At 43.7% G+C, this 18,543-nt stretch overlaps 1 long non-coding RNA gene across 1 annotated transcript; it reads right to left on the reverse strand.

Moving 5' to 3' along the window:
* Positions 1-2,481: 2,481 nt before the first annotated feature.
* On the reverse strand, positions 2,482-9,020 carry LOC146209976 (uncharacterized). The gene is made up of 3 exons (XR_014703494.1): positions 8,886-9,020; positions 7,409-7,533; positions 2,482-2,815 (listed from the first exon to the last, which is right to left on the reverse strand). It is a non-coding gene; the product is annotated as an uncharacterized LOC146209976 (long non-coding RNA).
* Between the last annotated feature and the right edge of the window lie 9,523 nt (positions 9,021-18,543).

The raw sequence follows: 18,543 nt of genomic DNA on the forward strand, positions 1-18,543 counted from the left end.
ATTTATAAAGGGAAAGGAGACAGGATGCACATAAAATCCTACAGGCCGATTACCATAACATCTGTTATGTACAGGTTAGCCATGCAGGCGGTGAAATTAAAGGTGCAAGCATGGGTAGAAAGTAACACGATACTCGGAGAACTTTAGAACGGCTTTAGAAATGGTAGGCGCTTAGATGATAGCCTGTTCATGCTTACCCAATGCATCGAAATATCTAGAGTGAAAAATTTGGCCTTCCTGGACATAAACGGGTCGTACTACAACGTAAACAGGGAACTCCTGTGGAACATATTAAAAGAAGAAGGTATCGGTTATGAGATAATAGAGTTCCTACAGGAAATATACCGGGATAACAAAGTAGAAATTACGTGGGAAGGGATAAGAAGTACGGAGGATGTCAAAGTATGCAAAGGATTAAGACAAGGCTGTCCTCTATCACCGGTGCTGTTCATGCTTTATATGATAAACCTGGAACGGAGGATACAAGATAGTAACCTAGGTTTTAACCTGTCATATAGATTAGGTGGAAAGGCGGTAGAGCAGCGCCTCCCCGGTTTGATGCATGCAGACAATATTGTGCTGCTAGCTGAGAGTCTGGAAGAATTGCAAACTCTAGTTAAGTATTGCGGAGACGAAGTGGACACTCTGGGTTTCAGTTTTAGCACAGTTAAGTCGGGTCCGATGATTTTCAACGGCTCAACTGATCAGGATCTTAAAATACAAGGCCATGAAATACCCAAAGTAGTAGAATATAAATATCTGGGGGTGTGGGTAAACGAAGGATTGGCATACATTGGAAAGCATGAGCAATCACTTAAGGCCAAAGGGCGAAGAAATGCCGGGATAATGAAGCATAGGACATTGTGAGGATACAACACGTATGAGGTTTTGAGGGGTATTTGGAAAGGATTTATGGTGCCCGGACTTACTTTCGGAAATGCGGTTTTGTGCCTAAAATCAGAGGTACAGTCGACATTAGAAATAAATCACAGAGCCGTTGGACGATTAGCACTGGGTGCCACGGCAAAACCACAAATGAGGCGGTACAGGGAGATATGGTCTAGGCATCTTTCGAAGTACGGGAAGCTGAGAGTAAAATATTATATGAGGAACCCCTGATGAAATTGGACAGTAACAGATGGGCAGCTAAAGTATTTAAATACCTGTACTTAAAAAGCCTTGACTCACAATGGAGGAAAAGAACTCGTAAACTAACTAGTAAGTATGCTAGTCACAAGGACGAAGAAATAAAGAGCATTAAGCAACAGGTGAAAACCACAGAAGTTAAAAATTGGATAAATTCGATGGAGAAGATCAGAGTGTGGAATTATAGCGAAAGTGGAAAATGCAGATCAGTAAGGAAGCTTTGATAACTCAAGAGGCAGTGCCCTACATTTTGAAGATAGATCAGGGTGTCTTAGAACACGCAGCTACAAAAAGAAATTTAACACTGAAGATGACACATGTGCTGTATGTGGTAACTCCAGTGAAACAATTGACCATATTATACAAGAATGTAATGGTATCCATCCGGAAGTTGATGCAGGCGCAGTAACTGTTCGTGAAGGTCTGGGGTTTAGAGATACCAGTGGCCGGGTGGCGTATATCTGATCCCAACAAACGGATGCGGCGCGAGGGGGAAAACGAAGATGGAGAGGGAGAAGAGGCCGTCGGCTGGCTGTTACGAGCTGCGGCCGGCACCCCAATTCCACGCTAGCGACGATGGGCCTCGGCGCCCGTGTTGTTGTGGCAGCGTGCGATGCGCGTTGTTGCGTGGATGTGTGAGCGTGCTCTTGTGCTATACTTGTGCCGCGAGTCTTCTCCAAAGACCGCATGAGGCTAGTCATCTTGTCTTGCCCCGGATGAACTAAATGCGATTTGTGCATTGATTCAATCGCTGGCGCCTGGCCGCTCCACGAAGCCCTTCGTGGCTCAGACGCAGGTTTGTTACATCCCAGACGGCCATAGACATCCGACGGTCGACCGACGGACGACCGTTTTCGGACCTTCGGACATCCGACGGAAGTCCGGTTATGTTCGATATACGTACAGCGGACGTCCGTCGGACTATCGTTCGTGGATCCGGATCGCGTCCCACGGACCTCCGACGGACAGCCGGAGGCGGACATTCGGACGTTTCCCGGAACTTGCTTGCAGGGCCCGCTATTGGTGTAAAAACTTGCCAATAACATTCGTGTAAAGCTCAGCAAGCATGTGCCATGGAAATTTCAGTCACATACTAGTGCTCAATGCCTTTGTCGTGAGACAAAGCAGACAATAGAATATGCAACAGGTTCGTTTCCTGTTGTCTGCTCTACTTTCACACACAAAGCACTGAACAGCAGTGTGCAATTAGAACTTCCATCAAAGAGGCACATATGCTAGCTGAGCTTTACACAAATGCACCATTCCTGAAAACATGCGAAGTGCATAGGCATACCAGCCTGCGAGGTTGTAAAAAAGCTTTTTTTTTTGCTTTATTGCAAAAACTGCATGCATAAATAGTCTACACTAAAAAAATATCGATGTTAAGGAATGGCATGGTAAAATGAAGGCCAACTGGAGTATTAAGAATCTACTTGAATAATTTTTTTTAATTATCCTTGGCCGTGACAGCTCTTCCCTTGGGGAGGTGGTGGAGGAAAAGGTATTTATTGAAACCTAATATTTCGGAATTAGCGAGGAAATGATCGAGTTCTCTGTGGGCGGCCTCCGCAGGCCGGGATTCCAGGAGCAGTTACTATCCTGTGCATTTGCTCGATCAGCTGTTGCTAGTCTTTCAGGCCTAAGATGGAAAGAGCAGGCTGGGCTCCTCCTGCAATAGAAAGGAAAATGAAATTCAAGTTATCTGTGTTGAACTTTGATTACACATCTCCAAGGGCAACTGCCAGTTTCCCTCAATTGCTTTTTCCAGACGGCACTGTATGCATGCATCTCCATTCAGAACTGTCACATACTATATAGAAAGGTCATATAACTGCAGCAAAACCCATGCAGAATAACAAAAGATACAAACGTAGTTTGACCAGAACCTGGCATTCAGTATTTTAATGTTTTTATGTCGTCTCTTTGAACATGCCACTCTGACCAAACATGGCATGTTATGCTTGCTGCTATGCGCCCTCAGCAATGCCCAAGACATGGAGTGCACATGCAGAGACGCTAAGCATAAAGGATGCTGTATATGAACATAAAGCACAGCCAGAGCATTGCAGTATTACACAGGTACGCATTGGCGGCAGAAACCTGCATTTTGAGCGGTTTAACAGGCAGATTTCTAAAGTCATTGTTCCTGCTCTGAAAAGAAGTGATCAATAATAACATCATTTAAAATTGTTACCTTTTTGTTCTGTAAACTGCACATTTCTCTGGTTTCCATGTACCCTCTACCGAAGACATTCCCTGGGCGTGTCAGGGGTATATCGACATCAACATCTAGGCTACAAGCGTCTAGAAAGCATCTCCTTAAAGCAGCTGCGACGAAGTAACCTATCTGATAACATGCAAGCTGATGCAGAATAAAGATAGACATTTGACATGTGGCTAAAGCCCAATGTGGAAGCATAGCCTGCCGTAGTGATTGCGCAGTGTTCATGCTTCTACAAGAGTTAAAAGTAAAGTTATTTGTTTACCCACAGTGCTATATGTGACATTACAATAGCAAGGCTTATAGTTACACAAAACACAAAAAGCTGACAACCACAAGCTCCTGATGTATTACCGGCAGCATGCAGCATGGATGTTAGTTACTGAAATATGGTCGCATAATTCTGGCAACCAGCTGTGCATGTATGTCATGGATTTCTCAACTACGCACAACAAATTACAAAAAATAATGGTCTTTATAAATGCAGCCAGCTGTTCACAAGAAACACTGTAGCTTTTTTATGGGTAAGGTAGTGGGCGCCAAAGAAACTACCCCTTTAAAGGCGCCTAATTTGCCCCTATGTAATATCAGGGACAAAAGTGTGTGGACTACCCAAACTGCAATCAAAGCACATAACTTTCACATCGACCAGGAAACTCGGACCATACTTGTCGATGTGAAAGTTGAACGTTAGTTCTTTCATGTGTGCAAGAGAAATAAGGTCACAATTCGTTTACATCGCGATTCTAGTCCAAAATCTCCAGACATACTGTCCAGAGACTTTCGCCCCCGCAGTATAAGCCACCACTTGGGTAAGAGATTAGTAAAAGATGTGCATAAAAGACATTAGTGCTGTTAGACAGCCATAGCTATAAATATGGTATTGACATTGGAGTACTGCCTTAAGGCGGGGCCTAGGGCATTACAAAAGCAAGAGTTAGTGTCCGCTGGTCCTCATTTGAACGAACAAAAAGAGGGGGAAGAAATCTACCTCAACTACATGTTTTGAGTGACACCAAGCCACAGTTAGCATTAAAGATATCACACAGTTTTGTGGAAGATTTGGGAGCGCTTTGCTGCTTTCTTACAGGATTGGACAAAAGAGCTCACCATGTTCAGAAAGGCATGTTATATAGAAATGAAAATAGTGAATTTACTGCAGCTGGCCACAACAACTTGCACACGGAGAGGAAGATGAACTGAAAACTTTATACATGAATGTACGTATTTACAACAGGTGAAACAATGACCATGATCTATGCCAAAGAGGAAAGAGATCAAAATCTAGCTCAGAACGAGTTCTCCAGGCCGCGGGGCCGTTTCATTAACTTCGGGATTCCGTCCACATTTCTCATCCCCAATGACAACGAACTCACCCATGACTGGCTAACAAACATTTTCGCATGTCTTTCCACTTTCATAAGGTTCTTCACCCTCTCCCTAATACAAGCAATGCAAAAGGGACAACAAATTTGTTTCACAACAAACGTAATTTAGAGAATGGACCTCGAAATGATTGGCTCACTAGGTCACATGCCAAACTCTCCCCCTAGGAAAAAAAGAAGAAAAAAAAAAAGAACCCATCAAAACGGTGTCCCACGTGCGCAACCATTGCCCAAAGCTTGCACCCTTGGCGGCTCCATTTACAGGGCAATTATTGCAATTATTGGCGTCCGAGTCAGCACCATTGCGGACCACATCAGAAGAGCCAACCCATATCCTCCAGCTCCGCATCATACCGTCACTGTTACCCACTTGCCCTTTTTCAACGCCGCCATCTCCCACCATTGTTGACATCCAGGGTTGGAATCCTCAACGAGACCCCACTCAGCGCGCCTGCACTGAATAATTGTCACTTTTATGGGCTCCCCAACAAGAAAGAGGGCCTTACACCCTTCAACCTGACAGTGTTTTTTCTTTGAACGATAAGCAGTTCTTCCAAAAGAGGTGCTCGTTTCAAAGCTGTGCTGCCTCCGGGTGATGGGTCCAGTCAGCGTACTAAGGACCCCTTAGTACGCTTAGTACTAAGGACACCTTAGTTGTATACTGTTCGTAAAGCTCCTTAAATAAAAATGAGCCCCCTACATGACACAGCAACGAGAACAAACTGCCTGTCCCCGCGTCTTCGAATGCGACAGCAAAGTCCTCGGAAGAGGGGACTTCTTTCCCTTTCTGCCTACGTTTCCGTTAAGCACTGTAGCTGCTGTAGCTGCCTCTCTGTGCGCGTCTCTCCGCCTCCTGTCCGAGGGCAAGTGGGAGACGGCCGCAGCTGGGCATTGAACAGGTGACCCAAAAAGAGCAGACTAATAATGGTGCTTAGCATACCCACTGATCCCTTACAGAAATCATTAAAGAAATGAAAGCAGCACATCAGATAACGCTACAATGTTTCTAAGTGCAAAGTCGACAACTCCAAGACATATAAATATATGTACATCTCCGCACATTAACTAGACAGAAACAGTGCAGAGTAAACTAATAATTCAGTGTCTAGCAACACTATTAAAAGGGGATAAAGGCCACGGGGGGCTGCGATTATTAGTACCGTTTTGCCTTTAAACTACAGTAACATACCTGTTGCAAAAAATCAAAGATTCACACCTGTCCCGCCCACAGCAATGGAACACACATCTGACTCAAGTCTGCAGAGAAAGAGCAAGCTAGACTATTACAGACGCACCCTTGGTTGTTTTTCTGGCATTTCTGAGGGTGAAGAATCTGACTTGTCAGTAGCATGTATATGAATAAGAATCCTATGACAGTAAATGCATCAGATTTTCTGGAGTGGCTTTCCTTTGCTGACCACATATGAGGTGAGCTATAATTTATCCAACTTGGCCTAGGTTTATTCTATGAATAACAAAGCTATAGCAGGTACACAGTCGTCCACTCTTAGGCTGAACATGCGAGTGCGTGGCATGCATTTTTCGAGATGCCACTGCATCCATCGCAGCCGCACACCGTAGCGAAGAGGCAGACAGCGTGAAGTACCAGCCTCTAGTCCCTCTACCACCACTGGGGTCCCAAACTAGGGACCCCTTGTTTTTGTCAGGACAGGCCCCCTCAGGGTCAGCTAGTGAATAACCTCCTGTATTTGTATCTGATGGAAATGTTTTCCACCACCACCCACAATACGCAGCTGCGCATCATAGTAGATGTGAAGCAACAGCTCCTGATCCTTCTACGCATAAGCCACTTTGCCTTGATGCATGCCTGCGCACCATAGTAAAGAGGCAGACGACATGACGCAGCAGCTCATGGTACCTTTACACATGAGTCCCTCCCCCCCCCCCCCCATGTACTTCGATACGCACCATAGAAAAAAAACAGACTACGCCACACAGCAGCTCCTGGTCCCTCTATACATAAGCCATTTTGCCTCAATACGCACCTGCGTACCTGAGCGAAGAGGCAGACGTGAAGCTGCAGCTCCTGGGCCTTCCATGCACAAGCCACTTACCATCAATGCACGGCTGTGCACTGTAGTAAAGAGGCGAATGACGTTAAACAGCAGCTCCTGGTCCCTCTACACATCAGCCATTTTGCCTCGATGCGCATCTGCACACCGTAACAAACAGCCAGATGTGACAAAGAAGCTCCTGGTTTCTCTACACATAAACCATTTTGCATTAATGCACGTCTGCACACCGGAGCAAAGAGGCAGATGACGTGAAGCTGGAGCGGCTGGTCCCTCTACACACAAGCCACTTAGCCTTGATGGATGGCTGTGACGGATGCATTGCTATTTTGCAAACTGCATGCCACACATTCCCATTCAAGCTAAGAGTGGACGACTGTGTAAACGTAAAATACTGGTTATTTACTTCAATGGGCAATGACAAAAAGTAACATGGTGGACAATGTCAAAAGAATTTGCTGCATAAAGTTTGTTGAAACCAGTTCTACATCCTACATGTAAACAAGCTAAAACCTTAATGTCGAAGGGATGAACTGTGTGTTTAAAGTCATCACGCTCAAACAACTTCAACACTGACAATCATGATTCAATGCTAATAATATAGATAATGATACAATACTCACTTTTAGCCATACCAAAGAAATGAGAATACAAAGGGATGTTGCTGTTTTTCCCCGTGGATGACAGTTTTCCATGTTCAAAGTGCTGCTTCCTGTTGGCCTGCGAAATCGGCTACAGCAAATGGCACCTGAAAAATTTTTGGAAGCCTCATGCTAGTCTTCAACGAGAAAAGCATTGCCATACAGAAGCAGAACACAAATACTTTTACAATACATTAAAAGCACCAACTGCGGTGCTGTTTTTAGGATGACTAGGTAGAGGTTTTGCTGTAGCAAGCCAAATGTTAGCCTTCAATAAGGAAAGCATTCCCATACAGAAACAGAACACAAAATCTTTTACAACACATTAAAAGCATCAATTGCACAAATGCTTGTAAGATGACCACGTACAGGTTTCTGCTATAGCCCACATCATGTGACCAGCGGTTATCAGAAGCCTTGTATGTGAGCATGATGCCCTAGATTCAATTTATGGCTATCACTGTATTAACAAGCATGGGTTTAAAGCTACTTTAATATGATAATCTAAGAACATGGTAAGAGCTTTCAGTGCGACACATAGGCTCAGTATCATGCACTATAAGGTGCTGCATGGCTCTAGTGCAGCTTTGGCATTATCTCGCAGTCAATAATGCAGTGAAGTTCTGAGGAGCCTTTGAATATCTGTAAGGTCAAAGCAACAACAATTTTGTTTTCATCTCACTTTTGCTCAACTCTTTTTTTTTTAGCCCGCGGCTTGCATGGCCTCTCAGTACGCCTGTTTTGCATAAAAGAAGGCGTTGCAGGCACCAGAGCTCACAGCCCAACTGCATCGCGGCGGCGGTATGTCAAATTCGTGCCAGAACAGCGCAGAACAACGGGTCAAGAAAAAGACAACTGCCGACTTTTTTTTTCTCTCATCTCCTTGTCCGGTTGTTCTGCGCGGTTCGGTCCCACATGCATAACCAACATGCGCAAGGTGCTGTCCTGGTTTGTCAAAGCTGAAGGAGAGTACTAAACCTTTAGTTATTTAGTAGCTGCAGCAGTTCCTTCTAGAAACTGTAGTTACCGTAAAGCTCAAGAGAGAAAGATCAGCGGCTGTCCATTAAAAAAAAAAAAAAAACTCGCGACGTTTTCACAAGTGTAGGCATGTCGCACGATAGGCTCGAGGAGTGCAAAAGTTTTCTCGTATAGTTTTTACAACTCATCACGTTGCGCATGGTTAACAAATTAACTCCTTTAAAGCTCGGGCAGGCACTCCTTTATCAGAGACAGAGAAGTTGCGCGGCTTACTGGCGCAGCGTCCAGTAATGCCGAGAAAGATGGCCCTCAGACTTGAGGCTGCACTTTAGTTAGTCGGCGCGGAGCCATCCTGTCAGTCTCGCCTAAAACACTCGACCGTTCGGCTGCTGTACAGAGCTGTTTCCTTACCCAAAAGCTCAGCACCATCGGTGCATCGAAAAGTTCCACTAAAGAAACAAAAGTTCGGTGAAATACTTACTTTGGAATCGGCGGGTGAACAAAGTGTGCCAGCCGCACCAAGCCAAAGCAAAAACAATGCTAGCAGTGCATTACAGCCGTAGGTATTTGTAACTGCGCAGAAAATGCAGAACACGGAAACGTGAAGCCATCTTCCATGACTAAACTTCAACTTGTCGGGTGGAATGGATTGGCTCATTTCAAAATTTTTTGAGGATAGGTTCGGTTTCGTTCTTTTTGAGCTTGCTGCTTGTTGCGTCTATTCAGCCACTGACTAAAATTTCACCGAAGCATCATGATAGAAAAATGTTTAATGGTCATTATCCTTTTAATCAGAAATTTTTGAAGGAAGAATTCAACGATGAAACATGCGGAAAATAAAAAAAAACTGTTTAATTGAAACGCTTTCTATCGCATCGATTCGCTCTGGCATCAAATAATGCAGACTTGACGGCATTACTGATTTATACGCAGTTCAGACGAGCACGACGACTACAAACTATATCATAGCTGTGTAAAAGCAAATCCAGTGGCGGACGTACGGCGGCTGTCCGCTGGGCGAACGGATTCGACCATCCGCTTTCGTACGTACGCCGTCAGTGGCCGTCTGGGATACCGCTTACATGCAAATCGGCCCCGAAATGCGATCTATTTTATGAGGGAACGCAAGCCTTGTATTTCGGCAAGATCCCTTGTGCTGACTGCTAGAGTTTGTTCTAGTAACATTGCTGCTAGCTGTTGGATGTGCGTGCGTGATGTGCCGCGAGACTACCCTAAATACTGCATGAGGCTAGTGCTCTAGTGGCTAGTCTTGCCACGAATCAATTAAATGCGGTTTATTTGTGCATGTTTTCGATCGCTGGCGCACGGCCGCGTCATGAAACCCGTCGTTTCTCTCAGACGCAGGTTCGTGTTACATATCGTTAACATGCAAATAGGCTCCGAAATGCTATCGCACGCCTTGTGTTACGGTGAGAACCCCACCTAAACCGTCCGTTGAAGCAAAGGCCTGCATCAAAAAAAAAAAGAAAGAAACGACCGTCCGTAGCTGTGCTTCAACCCCAAAAGCTGATACATTACTTTTCTGAGTGCCTCTACTGCGTGCAGACACCTTCCACCGTGCATGTAGTGAAAATGGTTTGTGTATTTTGCAAGTGGCTTTAAACAGCTCTTGCAGCTGTTGTTTAGGTATTGCAGCAATGTGGCACTTTCCAAAGCTATCTTGTTTGCTTCTTAGTTTTGCAGGGTAGTAGATAAGAGTGAAAGGGTGCTCACAATGTCATAAATAGCAATATAGCATCAACAAAACCTGCAGATGTCGCCCTTCATCAACAATTTTCCTTGTAGAGATTTACTTTCAGATTAAAGCAAGCATTCATTGAATAACCATGCCCAGGTGGAAATTGCCATCACCAGCTGCTGCCTCTGAATACACTTTCTTTTCTTCAGCACCAGGGTTAAAGGCCAGGGCAATCGCGAGTTTCGTTTCTTTTTCGTTTATTTGGTCAGTAAAGAAAGTTTTGTTCCTTCGGTGTGGTATATGGTGCTTAACTTCCATAAGTGATATAGAAAAACTGCCTATAAGAGACGTCATAGCGGACAGCTCTACATTAATGCCATTGATTTGAGGTTCTTAGTGTGCACTAACATTGCAAGTGTGTCTTGCATTTCACCTTCATTGATATGCAACGACCAGTATGGCTGGAACTGAACCCAGGTCCTCGGCCTAGCATGCCTTAATATGAGTGCTATTTTCTTTTGCAAATGCAATCCTTAGAAATGTAGTTTGTTGATTGCAGACAGCAGCAGAAACAAAGCCTAGCACAAACACAGAATAGAAATCCCTTTTTTCACTGGTACACACTATGTTACTTTATCTGTGTCAATGTGATGTGGGCATCAGCAAAATCAGCCTTGCATGTTACACGCATTTGCAAAAATGTTTTTTTTTTCTTGCAAACAAAGTGGTAAAAGTTTAATAATAATTTATTGGTACAATATATTATTCCATTTATTTCTGCCACCAGCCTGAAGTGCAATGTCTGGTGAAGGTATGTGTCTAATACTGGTCAGTTAAGCAAGGCAAAATGCATGAAACAAAGTCTATTACTGTTTTCACATAGAGGAGAAGTAATTCATTTGTAGCCAGTGTGCACGAAGCAAGAAAGGTATTAACTTTGGCATGTTTTAACCTTGATAGTGTATTCCCTTGCAGCACACTTGCGCTCTTGCTGCCCATGCAGCCATGAGGGAGCTGCACTAGTTGCTACTGTTATCATATGGGCAAACTGTCCCGATGAACTAGAATGCTGGCAGGGGTACGTCGCTGTACGTGAGCAATTCTTCCATTTCAAGTTCCTCGGCATTGGGTCTCACCACTCGGCCGACAAAACCTTGAGCGTGTTGATGAGCAGCCTCATTGCCTCGGTTCCCTGAGTGGGCAGGTGTCCATACGAGTTCTATCTCTCTGTCGAGTCTGATATCCGCGAGGTTGTTTCTGGTAGTATTTGATATTCTGCTACGCGGGAAGTTACGTATGGCAGTTTTTGAATCAGTGACAATTATGTCCGCATCTGTTGTAGCGATGGCTAAAGCGATTGCGGCTTTTTCCTCCTGGTCCGAGTAGTGGACTTTGACTGAAGAGGCTGATACGCATTTACTTACTGTACTGCTTAATTACAAAGATAGCAACGGCACCTTCAGCCATATAGTATTCCAAGGCGTCGGTATACACCACCCCATCGTGATTTCGGTATTTTCTGTTTAGGGCCCTAGCTCTAGCTTTCCTCCTGCCTTGATGGAAGGAGGGATGCATGTTTTTGGGCAAAGGTTTGGAGATAATTTTGTCGCCAGCTCCTCTTGGTAGTGGTCCTGGTGGTTGGCTACTGGTTCGGCATTAATTCCCATGCGGTTGAGAATTTGTCTGCCTGCTTTAGAGTTTGTTAGTCTTTGTAGCTGCAATCAGCTCCTCTACATTGCTGTGTATCCCAAGTGAGAGAAGTTTTTCGGTTGAAGTGTTTCTCGGTAGACCTAGCCCAGCCTTGTAGTGTCTAATTTCTCCTTGTCAGATTGAATGAGGCGGAGATAAGGGACAGAGTATGTGAATCGACTTAGTACAAAGGCATGGATAAGACGACAAATGTCAGCCTCTTTCTTGCCGTTACTCTGTGTATCAGTCTAGTGATTTACCGCACAGTCATTTCCAGCCTGTTGATAGTAACATTGCTCTTCCTATTGATCTGGATGTAGAGCCGAGTACTCTAATGTGGGTATGGGTAGTCCGTGCAGGAAGACTTTTATCTCTACTTTGTCTTGCGTTTTCCTTCTGACTGCTAGTAGTTCAGACTTATGTTGTGAGCATTTGAGCCCAATCTGGTTAGCATATGACTGGACTACATTCACTGCTTCTTGAAGCGTTTCCCCTATGTGAGCGTCCGAACCTTTTGCTACCCACAAGGTGACATCGTCAGCATATAGGGAGTGTTGAAGATCTTGGATTTCTTCAAGTTTGGGAGGCAGACCTGTCATTGCTATATTGAACAAGAAGGGAGAGAGGACTGATCCTTGCGGGGCTCGTCTGTCTCCTATTGCTATTTTGTCCGATCCAAGTCCTGCGATACTTAGCTCCGCAGTCCTTCCCGAGAGAAAGGAACGAATGTAATTAAAGGTTTTGTTCTCTGCGTTTATGTTGGCGAGGGTTTGGAGAATGGCTTTAATTACCAGATAGTATCTTCAGGCCCATGTAATCATCAAAAATTAATATTGTAAGGAACCCAAATATAGTGGATTTTTGCCAGTTCGAGTGACTTTGTTAGGGAGGGGTTCTACTGTATCAGCAGAACTAGGCAAAAGTTTCATCTTATTTACTTTTACAAAGCATACTCAAGAAAGTTAGTGCTGACAGGGCATGAGAGTTAGTGCTGACAGGGCATGAGAGTTGGTTAGCGTATATATTCTTGTCAATGCTGGGAAAGGTTTGCCCCTTTTAACATCAAGAAGTACTTTCTGTGAGTGACACAGCCGATGGAAGGAAGAGGACAGTATCCAAGTACAGTAATGCTGAGCATGGATTTTCTGATGCGACGAGTTTCACAAGGCACCTGTTGTGTAAGAGATTTCGGCTGGACATGAAGGACATTCACTTCAGTTTAACAAATTACAAGGGTGAACAATATTATTTATCAGCGCAGCTGCCAAGAAGGGATTTGCTACATTGTAGAGTCGAAGAACAGCGCCCATTGCCCCCCAAAAATCAAGGTGGCTGCATTTTTTCTAGGCCTTATCACTCCAGAGCCACAAAGCCAGATAGATGCTTCTTTAGCTCAAGCTTCTCGGTACTTTCCGAGTGCAACTTTGTGGGTGTGCTGTACCAGCAGCAATGGTCTCTTGCAGCACAAGCGGCACCAGCTGCCAATAGCCCCGAAGTACCCTTTCAGTTCTGACTGGCTGAAAGGTTTGCCTTCATTGCGCCAGCCTTATTCTGGTTGGTGCCACAGATTGACGCCACGTTAGCTCAAGCTTCTGAGTACCTACTAAGTGGAACTTTGCTTGACCTGAAGTACACGTGAGTAAAGAATCATATAGAGAAGACCTTGAAAAATGCTTCATTTCAAATGGTTTTGAAAGCCAGATTGACTAACATTCACGGTGAGGTACTCATAAATTTAGTTTTGAATGCATAGACCAAAACCATTTATCAACTGATAGTCAAAACAGGCAACAATCATCATACTGACATGTAGTAGTTTATGTAGCTGGGGGGATGCTTTAAGTGACTGAAATGCTCAGAATATAGTAGTGGTATTAATCGCAGCAATGCCAGCAGCATAAAAGCAGCCTGTGGTATTGTTGCAAGCGCATGTCACATGTTCTGAATATGTGGCTCATGGCCTTAACTTTCTTATGAATGATCTGATAAAGCTTATCATTATTAAGTCATGCTTTTTAGCAAATAATTCCATGCTGTTCTTGTCATGTTTTTCTAAAATGTTTAATTTGTTAGAAGAACTTGGGGGAAAAAAATTCTTTAAGCCATACAAAATTTCTGGATATTTAGCATTCCTAGTTCAGATCCCTTCAAAGGCATGTGATTGTCTTTTGTTCTAATTTTAATATTTTGTTTCTGAGATGAACAATAATTGCATTGCGAAATTTTCAGTGATCAACACAATAAAATCTACAAGAACGAATTGGTGGGCTAGTTGATTTTGCATGATGAAAGAACAGCGCAAGGCACGGGACACAGTGACAAGAGGTGTGTGAGTGTTTGCGCTTCCTGGTGTCACTGTGTCCCGTCCCTTGCACTGTTCCTTCACCATACAATAAAATTGTGACAAAATGTATCTAGTGTTTATAATAAAACTATAGTGGAACTGAATAACTTAGACCTATGCTTTCCATTGTGTTCAAAAAAAGTCTTTAACCTTTTTAAGCTGCAAGAAATGTGCACATTCTGCAAAGGTATTGCTTTCACATTGGCTTTGTATGTGCATTGCAGGCAAAAAAATTTCCCCTTTCTGCAGGTCTCATAGGAGATAAATTGATTGGATAACGCATCATATTAAAAATTTCAGGTGGTTAGCACAAAGTGGAAGAGGGTATGTCCTATGATGTGACTATGAGTACTGCTTTTATAAAGTACAAAATATCTATCACCCTACTAGGTTCTTAGTTTATGAGAACTGAATTTGCATTGTCAAGAAAAAGAAACAGCAGTCATGATCTGTTTTTACCATGTCTTGTGGCGAGGTTTTTCCATTATGTAATTTCATTGCTTTGATAATTTGGTTTGTGTACTACTTTGGAGCCGAAGACTTTCCTTACCTTCACCATCGCTCTTAAAGTCTGCAAGACGGAAGTACAAGTCCAGATCAGTAAAGGTTAAAACTCGGTTGTCAGCACCCTGGCTGATTGAAATAATAGGTGATGCTGTGAAGACTCATACAGTTTGGATCTTTGAGAATATCATATATACTCAGGATAACTTTGCAGTGCATGATGAATCCTGCATCAAACGTCAAGTGTGCATTTGTCAAGACCTAACTCACATGAGCTGTCATAGCCTCCTTAATGGAACTGTGAATAGAAGCAACTGCGCCGATACTTGCATGCCACAGATTATAAGGCGCCTGTCTATCAGCCAACAGGGCATGTGTTCTGTTCATGAAAGGATGATTGCAGCCATGACTAAACTCATCAGAAACATGCCAAAAATCCCCAGACTCTCCAGCAACATGCCAAGTACCATTCTCACCTTCGGTTCTCTTTAGAACAGTAGTCGGTGAGAATGGTACTTGACAGCATGTTCTCAGAAAATACTGCAGAACCAGCTCACTTCTCTTAATGTTTATTATCCATTTGATACCAAAAGTTCAAAAGAGGTCAAGTTTCTCGGGGGAAATGCATCTATTGGATGTGTGTCTTCAGTCGATGTCGAGAACTTGTTTTATTCTGTGCCCCATGATGCCTTGTTCACTTCTGTAAGGGATGCCATAGAGAGTAGCGGCACAGTTGATTTCAGAACTCCTCAGGTGTGTCAATTAGTAATTTTATGAAGCTGGTATAATTTCATCTCAGTGTGACGTTTGTATCTTTTGATAACAGCTTTTACCGACAAAGGATTTGCATCAGATCCTGCGTAGCCCCTGTGCTAACATTTTTTTAGCCTTTAATGACCGCGCCCTAGAACTCAGTTTGACAGAGAAGGAAGTACTAAACGTTTTCAGGTATGTTGATGATTTTCTAATAGTTATTAAAAAACAGAAAGATTTGACCTACACAGATGCTGTAAGCCCAGTTTTAGCCAACTTTCAAGAAGAGGGGCAGGGATTGTGTTGTACCCGTGAACTCCCTTTGCGAGGATGTTTTCAGTTTTTGAATTTAAGTGTGTGTTGTGTTGTGTTGGGTTTTATGGCGCATAAGCAACTAAGGCTATCATGCGCCAAGAGCAAGGTTAATGTATGTTTTGGTTGCGAAAGAGGAAATGGATATGTTAAATCTATAGTTTGTTTAAAAAGTTTCCTTCTTCTAGGAAACTGAGAACAGATGCTAGGTTTACAAGTGCTCTTTCTCCTAAAAGCAAGGTGGGTTGAATTTAAGTATTACCTTGGGCGAGCATCATGTGTGTTGGCAATACTCGCCTCGAGCACGGAAGGAACTGCTGCCTTATTCCTCGGCTCATTCAAAGACTGTGAAACGCGCTATTGCTAACCTCTGCCTTGGGTCTGCTCTTGTGAAGTCGTGTGAACATACTATGCAGGCGAGCTTTGAAAAGCAAGTGGATTGATTTGCTATGGCGGGATTCCCAAGCTCGGTAATCACTGGTGATGCCTTCCTGAGGAAAACCAAACGTGTAATGTTCAAAAAGCCGTGCGAGACAAGAAAGCCAAGCGTGAAACCAGAAGTGGTACCCTATGTTCACAGGGTTCCACACAATGTGAAAAGGTTGCAAATCGACATGGCGTGCCTGTCGTATTTTCCGCTCCACGAAAGCTTGCACAATTATGCGCGCGCATTGCGAGCAATGAAAAGGAGGGCGCTTGCAGCAAAAAACATGGCAAGCACTACATGAAGTGCTGCATAGGAGTAGTATATGAGATACCACTGGCCTGCGGAAAAGCCTATGTGGGCCAATCGAGGCGCTGCGTGAATGACCGTGCAGCTGAACATGCACTATCACAAAAAGAACCAGGAGGTGCACATCTTTCACAGCATTGTGCAAATTGCTTCGTGTGCAACCGAGCGGCAAAACATGCGCCGGGGGAAAACATATGCGTGCACTGAAAGATATGTGAACCATGGCTTCATGAGATAAAGATTTAGGGCAAAAGTAGAGATTTGAAGGCACGCGAGGTCTTGAAGGCGTTTCACATAAGAGAGGAAAAGCGTGTGAGTGGTACATCGGTTCACCTTTTCAAGACCGAGATGACATATCTTGAACGGTTTGTTTGATGCGTCGTGTTGTTGTTCATGCGCATGCCTTAAAATTTTTATATATTTGCTGCCTTGGCAGTGAATAAAGGTCAGATGAATTTAGCGCTCGTCCTGCGTCATTCTCTCTTGTGTCACTTCTTAGCACTATTATTTTCAGTCTCGAACTGTATGCACTATTTAGCCCAAATTGACATTCTTCTAAACCATTTATTCATGTTGGCTATAGGGGCCATATGTGACAGAAAATGTATTTAGAAAGCTGTGTATTCAGAAGTCACTGAGAACAAAATATGTCAAAAAGGCTGCGTTAATCATATCTGGTTCACTTTTCATACCCTTCTACTTAAATGACAGACATGGAGTACGACTGAAATCGACAATATGCAGAGATTGTCTGCCAACTTGAGCATCAAAAGAATTTTGTACCTTTTTTTCTAGCTTTACAGGACACAATAACAGATTTGTTTGCAGATAGTGACAGTGTAGGGCAGTATTGTTTATGCATCCAGAAATTATGACACCAGAGCTTAATGGTTTTAGCTTGGTGCATGTGAAGAAATGAAGCAGGAATAAGTTCTTAACAGAGGTCCATATTTTAAAGCAATGAAATTGCTCATGCATCTTTCTCTCAATGTGAAAAATGCAGGTGTATGTTAATGAAGCAATGAAACTGAGATGAAAATGAAAAATAAGTTATGTATAAACAAAGAAGGAGGGTTAAAAAAGTATGAAAGGAAAAGCTCGGAAGCACATCACATTTTCCACTGTGGCCATGGAAAAAGTCTGGCTGTTCTGGACGATGACACCGCCTAGGCAGTTTCCAGAAACCTTAGCCTCAGACCATTTGTGCCAAGTGAACACCTTACTGCAACATTTCTAACTAAAGACCACTATTGATAATACGTCTATGGAAAAGTTTCGCTTCTCGTCTTACAACTCATTACATGATGGAGCTGAAATAAGTTCCGCTTATTTCAGCTGTTAACATTCTGCATACATTATGTCAGAAGACTTGGACAACCCTGCAGTGGCCACAGGATTGGAGGAGGTCAGTTTACATCCCCATTCCAAAGGAAGGCAGTGCCAAAGATTGATCCAACTACCGCCCGATCGCGCTTATTTCGCATGCTAGCAAGGTGATGTTGAAAATCCTCCAAGGTAGGCTGCAGCAGTATGTGGGTCGGGAGCTTCCGAACGTGCAAGCTGGGTTTCGCAAGGGCAGAGGAACTGGAGACCAGATTGCCAACCTTCGCTGCATCATGGAAAAAGCAAGAGAGTTCCAGAAACTTATCTACTTCTGCTTTATTGATTATGCGAAAGCGTTTGACTGCGTAGATCACAGCAGATTGTGGCAAGCTCTTCAAGAGATGGGAGTTCCACTTCACCTCATCTGTCTCCTCAGGAACCTGTATGAAGGGCAAGAGGCCACAGTCAGAACTGGGCATGGTCTTACTGATTGGTTTTTGATTCAGAAAGGAGTGAGACAAGGCTGCATACTGTCCCCCTGCTTATTTAACCTATATGCTGTGTGCATCATGAGGAGGGTCGGTCTGGACGAGTCTTCAGCTGGAGTGAAGATTGCTGGGAAACGTATCAACAACCTTAGATATGCGGATGATACCACTTTAATGGCAGGAAGTGAAGTGGAACTCAAGAGACTTCTGATGCGCGTACAAGAAAAGAGTGAGAAGTTTGGGCTTAAACTGAACATTAAAAAGACAAAGATCATGGCGTCTTGTCCTATCAAG

The sequence above is a fragment of the Amblyomma maculatum genome, chromosome 1, assembly GCF_055883805.1.
Source record: "Amblyomma maculatum isolate TAMU_Amacu chromosome 1, ASM5588380v1, whole genome shotgun sequence".
In the NCBI taxonomy this organism is placed as follows: domain Eukaryota; kingdom Metazoa; phylum Arthropoda; class Arachnida; order Ixodida; family Ixodidae; genus Amblyomma; species Amblyomma maculatum.